Raw genomic sequence first — 16,479 nt, forward strand, 5'->3', positions numbered from 1 at the left:
CTTTACTTGGTGATGCACAAATCACAAATATTCGCTGAAATTCAATTCCCACACATCGTTTCTGCGCTATATATCTTTATCAGTAAAATTGTATGTCTAATTTCAAAAATGTGCTGTCTGTAAATGATGGTGGCTACCACACCATGCTTTAGTAATATAATTGTGACTGTGTGTTCCTAACTTCAAAACCCTTACCAATTTCCTGCTGAATAGGCGTGGCTCATTTGCGACACTTGTTCTGTGTGTGATGCTTAGATTTTTCAGAATCCCTATGAGTTCAGTGATGTAACATTGATGGCAACACCACCTGTCTCTAAATTGTTCCAGCACCGCTACCTAGTAGGGCCATGGGAGCTTGCCTTTTAGCTCCGCCTGAGTCCCTCACCGAATGGCAGCACAGTGCGAATGCTCACTTTTGTAAATGCACTGTGTGCCATTCAGCCCTGGCTGCCTGATGACATCAGAGGTCAAAGAAGAAGTTATGCTCATGCTTCTGGGTAGCTCCTGAAGACAAGACAGTCACAGTAATCACTGTGTTCAGCCTTATGGGTGGAGGGCAGACAATGGCAGAACATTGTTTACTTAAGACAGAGTGATGGAACTGGGTAAACCAATTATTTGAGCAGTGTTTGTTTCATTTTAAGCTACCAAAAATGCACTGGTAATGGTACACAACTTCTTGAAGTTTCTAATGCACATTGTTCCCTTATTAAAACCATAAGTAGGAATAGTTATCCTTTTGAGACCAGTGGAAACTGGTCAGAATCTCAGAAAACAAACTTTTATTCCCAGGAGCAAGATTGAGAGAGAGGGAATTGAATAACTGTTATGCACAGTACTGAGTAGAGGTGGGCGAGCCTGCAAAGTAACAGGAAGAGCAGAGTTAACGGTCTGTCTTGGCAGTCTAAGAGCCCAGGCACAAGCTGTCCCATAGGAACAGTTGGCATGGAAATTGTTCAACACATATGTGAAAATATGATAGTGTCTTCAAAATTCACAAAGGTATATTTTTTTTACATGAACCTAGAAACAATCATGCCCTCACACCCACACTTTGACGACAATACCTATAGTGACCTAAGAGGCAAGTCCGTTTTTATCTGCACCCTATATATGGACAGTATTCTTATTGTGAAGGGAGCAACATTATAGTCCATTAAGTCAAACACAAGAGATTTCTGTATAGCACACACCCTCACATATTTCAAGGTTTATGAAAAAATTAGGAAGCATGATAAATTAAAATAATGGCCTAGAACTACACAATTTGGTCATGTGGCCAAGCCAGGACCAGTTTTTGGTTATCCAGTTTTACATGGTGTAATTCGGGTTCTAGTTTGGTATCCATTTCTCACTCCTGTTTGACATCAAAGCTCAATGCTTTTGTCTTTTGTTCATGGTGCATGAGGTTCAAGTGTGGGTAGCAGGCAAAAGCCACAAGAAAGCTCACCTCCTTTTGGGCTCAAGGGATCATTTGGACCTGGAGCTGAATCAGAGTCTCACATCTGAGTTGAGCCTTTAGTGGCTCACCCACCTCTGTACTTTACTATGGGTATTCAATGTCTGAAATAAGCTTAGATGTTGCTGCCTTTGTGATACCTGTTTTTTGTGTTAGGATATCTCAGCCGATGACTATCTTGTGTCTGTGATATGTGTGAGGGTAACTTACACTGCTGTCAAATAATGCACATTGTGTGTGTGTTTACACTCTGGTGTGAACTGCTGTTGCAGATGGTGTCCATGTTCTGTGCATGCGAGCGAAGCTTGCATTGTTTCTGACCAACTCAGTATGCGTTCTGTGGCTGTAAAGGAAGCGTGTACTCCTGCCTGGTGCTGTACCTGATTTGCGTGTGGAAATCTTGCTACCCATGTGAGTCAAGCTTGCACTCATACACCCCAGTGTCGTTCCCTACACTCCTACAAAATCTGAAATACTGCTTGTTTGTGTATCTAACTGAGATGTTAAATAGTGCTGCCAAGTGCCACTCTTGCTTCATGTCTTTGAAGAAAGGTTGCATGGGCCCTGCAGTAACACATTTTGTCCATGTCCTTCAGGGAAGATTGTGAAGCTCTTAGCCAGTGCTGTATGTCTTATGCATGTGACCCAAGGAACCCCTGTGCTCCATCTCCATGCATTCCCTTTCTGTTTGTTTAAGGCCTAACCAAAAAAACAGGTTTAGCTGTCTTAACAGCCTTCGGTTTTCTAAAACAAAATATATATAGTCTTGCTCAGTAAAGTTGAATTTAGGTAAACTCACTTCAGTATTCCATCAGACAGCGTGTTTCTCACATATTCGTTCAGCCCTTCAGAACAGCATATCTGCAACTGGTCAGTGGATTAGTCCTCAACAGCCAGGGACTTTTTCGCCAATGTTTGGTTTTGCCTAGTAGACAACCTCTGGTCTTCAGGATGTCAGGTAGCCTGAGAAACAATATTTTGCCTGCTTATTCTGTGTTACTATGCATCCAGAGAAGTCCAACCTCAGGATATTTCCTTCAGTTCGACCCCCTGCAGCTCACTTGCAAATGCTGACTATGCTAATTGAGTAGTGAGAGTACCAGCAGCTGTGCTTCCATTGGTACTGGACTGCAACTTTCTTATGCAGAGTGCCGGGCATCACTGCTATAAGCTGCAAAACCATGCCACCATCGTGAAACGGTATTCCTCATACTATGTCATTTTTTTTACTGTTCCAAGACGGCAGACGGGTGCTATGCTGTACTTTTACATTTTTGTTTTATTGAAGTACATACGTTCCACAATTAGTTGGCATATTTTCTTTTAGTTTTTCTTGATTTCTTTCTTTATTTATTTTGGCATATTTGTGCGCTACAAAAAATAAAACACCCCCTTGTTTTAAGAATGAAAGTGGGACTTTTTCTTTATGCCAAGACTATTCACTGCAAAAGTCCACAAAGATCAGACACACATAGTTTGCAGTGCTGATCCAAGTGTAAATTATGGGAGATTAGATAACCTCAGTGGGCATTCAGGCTTTAGTGTAACTTACTTTAAGAGCATCGACTTACACCAATGGACCGATGCACCGGATACTCAACCTGTGTCTGCTATGCCACCATTTTTCCAAACACTGCTCTTTCCTCTTGAGCAGTGTGCCTGTGTGTGAGAAGTGCGCTTGAATGAATGCAAGATAGTTACCATGTTTTGTGAGTGCATTGTGAGGGATGTGCTTGTGTCAATGCAGGGTTTATATGGCATTATGTGAGTGCAGGGTAATTGGTCTACAGGTTGAAGGCTGTACGTCTGAGAGTTCAGAGTGAGGCATATGCCTGTTTGAATGCAGTTTGAGGTGATATGCTTATAGGAGGGCAGCAGTGTGAGTGTGAGGTCCCTGCATGTTATGTCTTAGTGTGCATGCACTTTACAAGGGCCCTATCTAATGGCTTTGGTTATGCTTTTTTAGGTTATGGCTTTGACTTGCAGAAATGCAGTGTGTGTGTGAGAGAATGGTAGTGAATTTTGGTATGGCAGATACAGATTCTGTCAAAGGAGGTTGAGGAGTTTCAGAGGCATCTGACAGACTGAATTGTCTCGCTCATGAGGGAGCCCAGTTAATTTGCTTGCAATAGGGCCTATTGCAACCTAGCTGTGCCATTGCTTGAGCTTCTGGTGTGCCAGCTGAACTTCATTAAAAAATTCCTGAAGTCCATCCTCACAAGTGTGATATATTTATTACAAAGTACACCATAGAGGTCACCACTTTCTATAGTTAGGTCATACTTTCCATTTAAAGAGAGGTTTTTATTTTGCTACTAAATTTGGTGCAGCATAACAAATCTGCACAAAACGTTTAAAAAAATTCTTCCACCACTGCTCCTTCCTGGAAAGTTTTACACTGACTCATCAAGCGAGGGTCAAGAAAAGGGGTTGGGGGGGGGCTGTGGTGTTCCCAAAATATTTGTTTCTAATGTTAAATCCCATTGGAAACTGCTTTCAGATACCAAAAACCTCTGAACAGAATTGTATAAAATTTGGAAGACGTTAGAACTTCAATCAGAAAGTGTGCTTTTTTATGTGATGGTAATCCGTTCAGCAATGTTTTAGAAATTCCCACTAAAAGAGGTGATCTGGGTGGGCTTGAAGGGATTAGAAATGTAGATATATCTAAACGGTTGGTCCCACGGTAGTTCCACAATATCAAAAATTTAAAAATATATATTTTTCTTCCATTGACCCCTTTGCTGCTGCTGATCATACCCAGTGATCTGATTGACTGGCCACAACCCTGAGAAAAACACTACTACCATTACCAAACTCTGGGACTCTGTCTCCTTGTCCTGAAAATGTTTAGAAAATAAGGTATAAGGGGGAAAGGTAATGGCACCTTAAACCCCAGGCACTTGTGAGCTGAGACCCCAAGAACCGAAATGTAAAAACACAAAAATTAAATGAGATTATTTATGACATCACTGATGACACCTCAAATGCACATTGTTGCATAAAACAAACATTTTAAACATGATCACATTGTCTCCAAGGAAAACATACATTTCTTTTGGTTTATAAACCTCTCCAGACCCTTTTGATAGTAATATAGGCCCCTATTGGAAAGTTAGCCATTAAGTATTCTTTCTCTCTCTACCTATATATATTTTTATACATCTGTTTTGGTAAAAGAAGACGAGTTTATCACTCAAAAGGTGTTAAACAAGCAGTGCATGCACCTAGATAATAAATCCACCTTATTTGGCAACCTACTTGTAAGTGTAGTAGAGAGGCATTTCTGGACCTATGCGTATTGCTAAAAACCTGAACCTTTCCTAGTAAATGATAGCACTGGAAGGGTACCTTCTAATTTGAAGGTGTTATAGGAAACAGTTATCACACTATTTGGTGTTATGGAATGTCAGAAGCTAGGTGCACTCCCAGAGTAGCATTGATATATTGCCTCACCTTCTTGAAGGTTGAGGTTTCAGGAAATAGTTTGGTTGTGTTTTGAGGATTGTGCTTTCCCCCTGAAATGGCCACTTTTTGAGAAATATACCTTGGGGTCCCAGAGAGTACCTGGGGCCCAAAAGTATCTTTCTGGGCCCTGAGTATCTGATGGGTAGTGCATTTCATTTTATGTATCTCTCTTGCCTCAGTGGGAGTAATTTAAACGTGATAGGATTGGGGAAGTTTAATTAAACCTTCTTTAGTGAGTGGTCAGTCTAACCGCTGTGCATAGGGTTGCTTTTAGAAGAGCTAAGTGTTGTCCTAGAGGTTTCTAGATAAATGTGAGGGTGGTTTGGCCTTGGCAATGATGTTTAGAATTTCATTGTGTGTGGTATATATGAAGGATGACCAAGTAAGTTTAAACTTCTGAACTTTGTCACATCATTCATGGACTATTGAAGGACTTTAGTCTTATTCGTTTTTTTCGCAAAAGGATCGTGTACTATTACAATATGCAGTGGCCTTGTACAATTCTGCCTAGTGTTGTATTATCTCACCAATCAGTCAGAATTAATATTTGCAGCTGTTAGACCCGGCCCTCGTAAAATAGCTAGACCTGACCCCTGCACCTCACACCAGCCCCCAAACCCACGGCCTAGCCGATCCTTCCCACCAGAACTCGCACGCACCCAACCCGGACTTCCCCGTCCGTGGCCTTCTGCCCTTCGGCCACACCGGGCCCTTGTGCCCACTTCATGCAACAAGATGGCCGCCCGGCCCCAGCGCGACCCTGGCCTAGAGGCGCCACTCCGGCTGGAGGACATCACGCTCCCCTTGGGATGAGAGAGGGAGGAGCAGTTTCTATCACACCTCTGCGCTTCCCTGGGACGGTGGGTTTCGATTGACCTGCCGGCCTCCCCGGGGGCTGGCTCTACGCCTGCTGGGTGTCTGGGACTCCTCCCGACCCGGCCCTGAACGGATCAAAAGACAATGGCAGGAAACCCCCAACAAGCGACCCCCAGGTGACAAGACCCCTGCCTGCACAGGCTCCGGACATCAAAGAGGGGTCGCCCTATAACAAGGAGTGCTCTGGGACTGTCCGGCAGATTCGCCTTGGAACACCTGAGCCCTGCTGAGTGACTCGCGGCTCCCTGAAGATCGTAAGACCTCCGAACTTGTGCTTGAGCCTTGCTGAGTGACTCGCGGCTCCCTGAAGATCGTAAGACCTCCGAACTTGTGCTTGAGCCCTGCTGAGTGACTCGCGGCTCCCTGAAGATCGTAAGATCTCCGAACTTGTGCTTGAGCCTTGCTGAGTGACTCGCGGCTCCTCGAAGATCGTAAGACCACCGAACTTGTAACCGAGCCCTGCTGAGTGACTCGCGGCTCCCACAGACTCTCTTGGTCCCGCCGGACCCCACGACGACAACCGTATCCCCCAGCTCGAGGATTGTGAGCTGTGCGACGGGTACGCTCCTGCATTTGATCCACATCCCCAAAGACTGTCCCGCTACCTCCTACTCCCCTCCAAGACTTTGAGAGCCCACGCTCTGCTTGTATATATTTGCTGTGCTGATCATAAAGATCCTACTACTCCAATCTGATAAAGATTTGCTCGTAAGAACTCCTCGTGTGGTGTCTCTCTGTCGTGTGGTGCCGAGTGTGCGATCCTAGATACGAGGTTCCTCCCCTGAGGAGTCTCCCGCCAGTGCCCGGCTACGATACCTCGAGGGTGGGTCTCAGGGCAGTCAGGGCCCCCTCCGGGCCCCTCTGAGGTCACCTTCTAACATTGGTGGCAAGCGACGGGATTCGGGTCCATAATCTAGAGATCGTACCGTGAACGGCTGACGCACTACCGACAAAGATGGCAGAAGGAAACACCGGGGTTCTCATAGAAGACGACGCCAGTACCGTGTTCCAGGTGGAACAGCTGGAAGAGTACACTCACAAAGAACTAAAACAATTCTGTAAGGAACTCAGAATCGCTACCACTGGTCTCAACACCAAAGAAGATATGCAAAAGGCACTGAAAGCTTGGGTGGATTCTGGAGCCTCCCGGCCAGAAGGAGCGGGGGAGCCCCACAACAAAGCTGGACCCTCCCAAGGAGAAAAAAGTCGCCATCACGAGCTCGAATTAGCCAAACTCAAAATCGAGGGCGAGCTGAAATTAGTCGAGAAAAAGCTAGCAGTAGAACAATTGCGAGTACAAGGAGAACTAGAAGAGAAGAAGCTCCAACGAGAACACGAGGGAAAGAGACTTCAACTGGAACATGAACGCAGCCTGAAGGAAATAGAACTGAGAGCGAGAAACGAAGAAACGCGGCCCCGGGGAACCGGGAGGCGGCCGCCCCAACGGAACAGAAGGTCCACATCCCCAAGGATGTGGTCAAAGAATATTACAAAAATGTTGACATTCAGCAGTGGTTCCGGGCCTACGAGGTCGCCATGACCTCCCATCGGGTCCCACAGAAGGATTGGGGGGCTGGGTTGTGGGGACGATTCCTGAGCGAAGGGAGAGACACCCTGCTCGACCTACCCACCTCCATGCAAACATCCTATGAACACATGAAAGTGGCCCTCCTCACAAGGTACGGCCTCACCCCGGAGATGTACAGCCAGCGGTTCCGGGACTGCAGGAAGATCCCGGGTACCACCTGGGTGGAATATGTGAATTTCTTCAGCCGCGCCTTCGATGGATGGATCAAGGGCAGCAAGGTAACCACCCTGGAAGAACTAACAGACCTTATGCTGTGGGAACACCTGGCGGCCAACTGCTTTGTGGAACTCCGCCAGCATCTGCTTGATAGCAAGCTCACGGACCCAAGAAAGCTGGCTGTCGAGGCGGATCGCTGGACGAACACCCGGGTCTCCCGGGGCCCTGTAGGAGAGTACCCCCGAGCCAGTCAGGGACCACCCCGCCAGAGAGGGGGGGGAAACCAGGGAGGGCAGAGAGAGTCCCAGGCTAGTCCCCCGAAGTCCCAACCTCCACCTTTCCCGGCACCCCCACCAGCTGTATCCGGCCCCCCCTTAGACGGGGGCACCGGGTAACCATCACTTGTTTCCGTTGCCAGAAGCCCGGGCATTACGCCAACGACTCTGAATGCCCCATGGCCCCACGCACCACCCAGGCAGCACCCCCTGCTAGACAGATAGCCAATGTAGCCCTGGGGGAGGAGGTTGAGGAGGCCGAGGAGTGGGAACCCGCCGCTATGGCCCTAGTGTCCTTAGGAGATAGAGAGATGGTCCCTGGGAGCCTCCTGCCCTCTAACACAAAGAAATATGGGCAGCTAGTCACGATCAATGGCCACCAAGTAGAAGCCCTCCGTGACACCGGGGCCAGCATCACCGGTGTCCTTAGCCATTTAGTACACGAAGACCAGGTCCTCCCCAACGTCTTTTGTCCTGTCATTTCAGCCGACAACACAGAAAGCCTATGTAAGGTAGCCCTGGTGCCCTTTGAGTGGGGAGGGGTGGTCAGTAAACTGAAGGTTGCAGTGAGAACCTCCCAACCCGTCGATTGTCTCCTGGGGAACGACCTGGAAAGTTCCCCCTGGGGACAAGTTGAGCGCAAGACCCATCTAGGGATGATGGGCCTCCCTGAGTGGGTGTGCGCCACCACTCGATCCATGGCGGCTCGACTGACCCCCCTGAGGGAAGTCGACGACGCCCCAACCCCTGAAGATAGGATGGTCCCAGCCGAGGGTCCCCCCATGTCCCCACCAGAAGAGTCGATCGCCAGTGACGAACCCCCGCCTTCCGACTCCACCCCAGTCACCGAGTTCGGCGATCTGCCCGAATTAGACCAGTGGCGCCACGAGGGGGGCCCCTCCCGAGAAGAGTTCTGCCGAGAGCAGGCTACCTGTCCTCCCTGGACGGGCCCCGGCAACAGGCAGAGGCCCAGGCCGCAGGCGACCAGACGGGGACGCACCGGGTGTATTGGGAGAATGACCTCCTGTACAGCGAACAGAAGTCGGTGGAGCTAGGGTCCGGCCGGGTGCTGGTGGTGCCCCTACGCTTCCGAAACCTCCTCCTGGGCTTGGCCCACGATGTCCCCCTCGCAGGCCACTTGGGCCAGGACAAAACGTACAGTCGCCTCGTGACCCACTTTTACTGGCCCAGAATGAGAGCAGATGTAGGAGCCCACTGCAAGTCCTGTCCCACGTGCCAGGCCAGTGGAAAAAGCGGAGGGAAGAGCAAGGCTCCCCTCCAACCCTTCCCTGTCGTCAGTACCCCTTTTGAGCGGGTCGGGATCGACATTGTAGGGCCCCTGGACCCCCCAACTTCCCAAGGGCACCGGTTCATCCTCGTCCTGGTGGACCATGCCACCCGTTACCCTGAGGCCGTCCCCCTGCGCACCGTCACAGCCCCCGTGGTGGGCCGGGCGTTGATGGGAATCTTCTCCCGCATGGGTTTCCCCCGCGAGGTCGTGAGCGATCGCGGTACCAACTTTATCTCCCGGTACATGAAGTCCTTATGGCAACAATGCGGGGTGTCCTATAAGTTCACCACCCCGTACCACCCCCAAGGAAACGGCCTGGTAGAGCGGTTTAACCGAACTCTGAAGGGGATGATCGCGGGCCTGGAAGAGCCCCTCCGGCGTAAGTGGGACCTCCTGCTCCCCTGCCTCCTATTCGCATACCGCGAAGTTCCCCAGAAATCCTTGAGGTTCAGCCCCTTTGAGTTACTCTACGGGCACCCCGTCAGGGGGCCCCTCAGCCTGGTCAAGGAAGGCTGGGAGGCGGCGCCTCGAGGCCCCCCCCGAGATGTGTTCAGTTACGTCCTGACCCTCCGAAATCAGACTAGAAGGTTCCGAGAGATGGCCGAGGCCAACCTGGAGGCGAGTCAGGAGGAGATGAAGCGCTGGTACGACCAGAACGCCACTCTGGTCGAGTTTCAGCCGGGCCAGCAGGTATGGGTCATGGCCCCCGTGAAACCCTGCGCCCTCCAGGATAAATGGACCGGGCCCTTCAAAGTGGTTGAGCGGAAGAGCCAGGTCACGTACTTGGTGGACGTCCAGTCCCCCCGGGACCCCCTCCGGGTCCTCCACGTGAACCGCCTCAAGCCCCACTTTGTGCGAACGGAGCTGAGCCTCCTGCTGGCCACTGATGATGGGTCCGAGGAGGAGTCAGATCCTCTCCCCGATCTCCTGTGCACCAAAGAGAAGGACGGCTCCGTAGAGGGAGTGAACCTCTCCCCGTCTCTCACTCCCCAGCAGTGTGAGGATTGCCGCCAGCTCCTAGGGCAGTTTCCGGACCTTTTCTCCCTGGTCCCCAAGGTCACCGACTGGTGTGTTCATGATGTGGATACCGGGGACAGCCCACCAGTGAGACACCGAGCCTACCGAGTCCCTGATCGGGTCCGGTCCTGTATCCAAGCCGAAGTCTCGAAAATGTTGACCCTCGGCATGATCGAACCCTCTGACAGCCCCTGGGCCAGCCCCGTGGTCCTTGTCCCAAAAGCAGCTGCCCCCGGGGTCGCACCAGAACTCCGCTTCTGCGTGGACTACCGGGGACTCAATGAAGTCACCCGAGCCGATGCCCACCCCATTCCCCAAGCCGACGAGCTCATTGACCGGCTCGGGGCTGCTCGGTTCCTCAGCACCTTCGATCTCACCTGCGGCTACTGGCAAATTGCGCTCACAGAAGGAGCCAAGGAGCGGTCCGCCTTCTCCACCCCGGATGGGCACTATCGCTTTCGCGTGATGCCCTTCGGGATGAAAAATGCCCCGGCCACCTTTCAGCGACTGGTAAATAGAGTCCTGGCCGGGCTGGAAAAATTCAGTGCCGCACATCTCGACGATATCGCAGTTTTTAGCTCTGAGTGGAGTGAGCACCTCCAGCACCTTCGGAGGGTGCTGACCGCCCTGCGCCAGGCAGGCCTCACCTTGAAAGCCAGCAAGTGCCAGATTGGGCAAGGTTCGGTAACCTACCTCGGACACCAGGTCGGAAGCGGGCAGGTCGCCCCTCTACAGCCCAAAATCGACGCCATCCTAGCATGGGAACCCCCCACTACCCAAACGGAGGTCAGAGCCTTTCTGGGCCTCACGGGCTACTACCGGAGGTTCATCCGGAATTACGGCAGCCTGGTCGGTCCCCTCACGGGACTCACGTCCAAAAAGCAGCCCAAGAAGGTGCAATGGTCCCCTGCCTGCCAAGAGGCGTTCGAGGCCCTGAAAGCGGCCATGTGTACTGCCCCCGTCCTCCAGGCCCCCGACTACTGCAAAGAATTTGTGGTACAAACTGATGCCTCCGAGCATGGCATCGAGGCAGTCCTCTCCCAGGTGAATGACCAAGGCCTAGACCAGCCCGTAGCCTTCTGCAGCCGAAGGCTATTGCCCAGGGAACAGAGATGGAGCACCATCGAGCGAGAGGCATTCGCCGTAGTCTGGGCCCTCAAGAAACTACGCCCTTACCTGTTCGGCACCCATTTCAAGGTCCAAACTGACCATCGCCCCTTGCGATGGCTCATGCAGATGCGAGGCGAAAACTCCAAGCTACTGCGGTGGTCAATCTCCCTCCAGGGGATGGATTTCACCGTGGAACATCGCCCTGGGACTGACCACGCCAACGCCGATGGCCTCTCCCGGTTCTTCCGCCTCAGCGAAGAGAACCCCCAAGAAGATGGGTAGTTCTCTCCGGCTTTCAGCTGGGGGGGACGCATGTTAGACCCGGCCCTCGTAACATAGCTAGACCTGACCCCTGCACCTCACACCAGCCCCCAAACCCACGGCCTAGCCGATCCTTCCCACCAGAACTCGCACGCACCCAACCCGGACTTCCCCGTCTGTGACCTTCTGCCCTTCGGCCACACCGGGCCCGCGTGCCCACTTCATGCAACAAGATGGCCGCCCGGCCCCAGCGCGACCCTGGCCTAGAGGCGCCACTCCGGCTGGAGGACATCACGCTCCCCTTGGGATGAGAGAGGGAGGAGCAGTTTCTATCACACCTCTGCGCTTCCCTGGGACGGTGGGTTTCGATCGACCTGCCGGCCTCCCCGAGGGCTGGCTCCACGCCTGCTGGGTGTCTGGGACTCCTCCCGACCCGGCCCTGAACGGATCAAAAGACAATGGCAGGAAACCCCCAACAAGCGACCCCCAGGTGACAAGACCCCTGCCTGCACAGGCTCCGGACATCAAAGAGGGGTCGCCCTATAACAAGGAGTGCTCTGGGACTGTCCGGCAGATTCGCCTTGGAACACCTGAGCCCTGCTGAGTGACTCGCGGCTCCCTGAAGATCGTAAGACCTCCGAACTTGTGCTTGAGCCCTGCTGAGTGACTCGCGGCTCCCTGAAGATCGTAAGACCTCCGAACTTGTGCTTGAGCCCTGCTGAGTGACTCGCGGCTCCCTGAAGATCGTAAGACCTCCGAACTTGTGCTTGAGCCTTGCTGAGTGACTCGCGGCTCCTCGAAAATCGTAAGACCACCAAACTTGTAACCGAGCCCTGCTGAGTGACTCGCGGCTCCCACAGACTCTCTTGGTCCCGCCGGACCCCACGACGACAACCGTATCCCCCAGCTCGAGGATTGTGAGCTGTGCGACGGGTACGCTCCTGCATTTGATCCACATCCCCAAAGACTGTCCCACTACCTCCTACTCCCCTCCAACACTTTGAGAGCCCACGCTCTGCTTGTATATATTTGCTGTGCTGATCATTAAGATCCTACTACTCCAATCTGATAAAGATTTGCTCGTAAGAACTCCTCGTGTTGTGTCTCTCTGTCGTGTGGTGCCGAGTGTGCGATCCTAGATACGAGGTTCCTCCCCTGAGGAGTCTCCCGCCAGTGCCCGGCTACGATACCTCGAGGGGGGGTCTCAGGGCAGTCAGGGCCCCCTCCGGGCCCCTCTGAGGTCGCCTTCTAACTGCAGCTTTCTGCATAGCAGTGTTCTAACATATTGAACACTATATGTTATGCCTCATCTGTAGTACTTCAAAATAGTGCAATACCATATTAAGCAATATTCCTCTAGACTTCTTGTTAATGAATAATGGTATAATAATCAAAGAAGCAATACTTCTGCATCCAGAAAGTATCCATAAATAATAGTGTACAGATTGCAAAGCAACATCGTTCCATCTTTGCAGTATTGCTGAATTGTAGTGTACCATCCTATCAATCAGTACTACTCTAGCCTCATAGTATTTTTGTATAGAAGTGCACTATGACATCAGGATTGCACCTCCACCCTCACAGTGTTCCTGCAAAGTAGCTTGGCATTAAATGAGCACTGTCCTTCCGCCGTCACAATATTGCTGCATAAATACATACCATTGCTCAGAGCAGTATCTCGCCACAGCACTGTGATGCTGCAACATAGTGTACCATTAGATGAAGTAGTATTCTTCTATCCTCAAAGTATTACTATTTAATGTTGTACCATCACATGAAGCAATTAACATGCATCCTCACAGAATAACAGCATTCTACCCTCACCAAGCAATATTTTTTCATTCTTACAAAATGCCAAACTATTAGTGTACAATCACACCCCATAACATCACTGCACTTGGGTACTACTCTATAGTATGACACCTTAACAGAACAGTGTGCCTGCCCTCTTACAGAATTATTTCACACTAGTTTACCATCAAAAAGTAACATCCCTCTCCCACTGCAGTTTTACTTCATAATATTAAATCATCCCCATAACCTATTATCCCTCTACCCCTGCAGAATGGCAGTCTAATATTATGGCATCAATCAATTTCCCTGCACTCTGGCAATAATTGAGTTGTAGTGCACGCCAAGTGTTGTCCCTCAAATCATGCTACATTAGAGCGATGCTACCCCTATGCACTGTAATGCTACCATATCCATTGATTCACTATTAGAAAGTAAAGTGTTTGACCCTTCTGGTTGGGGGCCCCAACACTTCTCAATAAGACCCATAAAACACAGCCCTTGTGCTGCTATATCATCACCCACTATAATTCCCAATCACACACCCATTTGTCTTTGAGCTTATTCAAAGATGAGCAAATCGAGGTGGTCTCAACAGGTAACACTACTCAATATTCCAAGCTGGAGTTTCCATTTCTCAATGTAAGGCACCATGTGAAAGTGAAATGCTACTGACAAGTTGACAGTATCCTTACGCCCTCACAGTGCTGTGTTACCACATCATAGCGTACCATCACACCATGCTTTGCGCTAGCGTCATCATGGTATCCCTCTATAATCGTAAATCATTAGATAGGGCATTATCTATTCAACTTCACATATTCGCGGCATGTTTAAATAATAGAGTGACCTCACAAAGAGCAATATTCCTGCAAAGCCAGAGTATTGCTATCTAAAAGTGTCCCATCACTTAAAACTACATTGTCTGCACCTTACATTATTAACACATAATATTACACCACTACACTAGGCCATATGTATCTTTCCTAACAGTGTTTCTGCATCATAGTGTACTATCGGAAGCAATGCCTTGCACCCTTACATTATTAATCCATTTTTGGAGAATCTGCCATTGCGACTCGTTTGGTTAAGTTTCACTTAGCTTTGAAAGGCCGTTTAAGTCTGACCTTAGAGACCGCTTAAACAGACTCACCAGACTGTTTTTGTTAAACAAATTCTTCCATAATATCCATACATAGAGGCTCTTTTGGTCAGTGGGTTTCTTTCATTGGTCTGTTGAGTTGTCATTCACTTTTTCATTTTGCCCACCATAGCATGAATTGTCAGTCACATTTTGATTCTACCCATCACATCATAAAGCATGTGGCAATGGATTAGCCCACGCTATCCATTGGCTGCCTTCACTGTGAGTAACTACCCCCTTGTGCACGTTGTTCACTTCTGCTTAAAAATGGTATAACTTTCTCTACAGAGCTCTTTCTAAACTATCTTTTTGAAACAGCTATTTATTTTGCATGCTCTTCAGGTGCCAATCTCTTTGCTGATTTATTTCTGGCCTCCTTTTTAGTTCTGGCCTAAAGAAAGCTTTAGCTGTCATGCAAGCCTTATGCTTTTTTAAAAATATCATACTATAGTACCTATATATTTAGAGGCTCTCAATCAACACTTTTTCACCATTGGTCTGTTCAAATTTAACTCAACTTCAATTTTAAAGCAATTCTGTCCTCCTCTGAGGACATCTGGAGGCTGTATAGTGTAACTGCAGCACTCCTGGTTCCAGTTTGGCTGCTAGTACCAACCTCATGGTACCCCGTGGAAAAGGAGGACCTTCCTTTAACATCTTTGGGTTATTTGGAGACTCATTTCTCCTAGTCAGCTGATGCCAAAAGCAATTAAATTCCTGCTTCAGTGCAAAACAAAAAAATCTTTAAGTGCATAAATGGAATACAGAATTAAATGTGTAATGACAAAGTCTGCTTTTCACATATAAAAAAGTTCCTCATGCATTCCACAAAAGGCCAAATCTAAGCTGATAGAAAGATGTGGGAATATAATGCTACTGTGGAATGATCCATAATGTGTTTAATAATGTCTCATGCCAATAGTGGACGAATGCTGACCAGAGGCTCCTTAAAAATGTATGGAGTATATATTGACTTCACTATATTTTCCAAGGTAATACAGTTACCATTGCATACCAAACCCAATACGCGAGCAAACACCATTACAAGTGAATCCTAAAACCACACCTTCACTCTCATTCTTTTTTAAATGTACCATGCATTCAATATTGCCATATAAAAGACCATGTTGAGGCCTGACCTGTTGGCTTTCCAAATGCTTGTTAAGGTTGCTGTTAAAAAAGTATTTATGCAACAGTCTTTCATTCCACATGCCTGCAATTTAAGTGCTTAATTGTGTGATTATTTATTATTTGTCAGCAGCATAAAATGCTGGTAAAATGCATAGCAAAAATGAAAGTTTTTTTAAACACTAGTAAAACAGCCACATCAGTTTTTTGAATATGATAAAAAAAATTGTAAGCATATAGGTCAATTTCCTTCTTTTTTTACTTGTGTGGCATATGCGTGCAATAAAAAATATTAATACAAAAAAACAACCATTGCACCAGCACACCGATGTCAGGCCTATTGGTTTTGCTACTGCTTGCTTTGAGGATAACATTGCCACTGTTTGATGAATCTGCATAACATATGGCACACAATTATGCATTCAATTAAGTTTGGTACATCAGGTTAAGACCAGATCTATCCAGCGGCAAAAACAGGGTGAGTGTGAAAGGGGCCAAAACAAAGGTACAGGGAACAAAAATGTTTGCTCTCTCCTACAGTCAAAACTACTGAATGGAATTGCAACAAACCTTACATGAAACTAGAAATATTTCTCAAAATACAAACTGTTTGTGATTCAGTGTTATATACAGTTGGTAGTTTTTGAGCTATTTGGGTTACAAAACGGAGTCGGGTAGATGTCAAAGGCTCAACTTACAGATTCCTTGAGGGTTAATTATCTGGTTTGGAACCTGCAAAGGATCCTTGGATAATATATTTGAAAAATAAAGAATCTGATTGGATGATGAAACATTCTTTCCCTTTGTTCACTGTGGGATCTGCTGATGCTCACATTCTGATTGGCTCATCTTAACTGAAAATGTTTGTTGCTGCTGTACTTATGTGATGCAAGGAGTTTGACAGTATCTGTAAAA

At 48.6% G+C, this 16,479-nt stretch overlaps 1 protein-coding gene across 1 annotated transcript in view; it reads left to right on the forward strand.

Moving 5' to 3' along the window:
* The window catches only part of LOC146805510 (interleukin-1 receptor type 1-like), a 383,185-nt gene that overhangs the window by 288,976 nt on the left and 77,730 nt on the right, over positions 1–16,479 (forward strand). The window lies entirely within an intron of this gene.

Source organism: Triturus cristatus, chromosome 8 (assembly GCF_964204655.1).
Source record: "Triturus cristatus chromosome 8, aTriCri1.1, whole genome shotgun sequence".
NCBI classification, from domain to species: domain Eukaryota; kingdom Metazoa; phylum Chordata; class Amphibia; order Caudata; family Salamandridae; genus Triturus; species Triturus cristatus.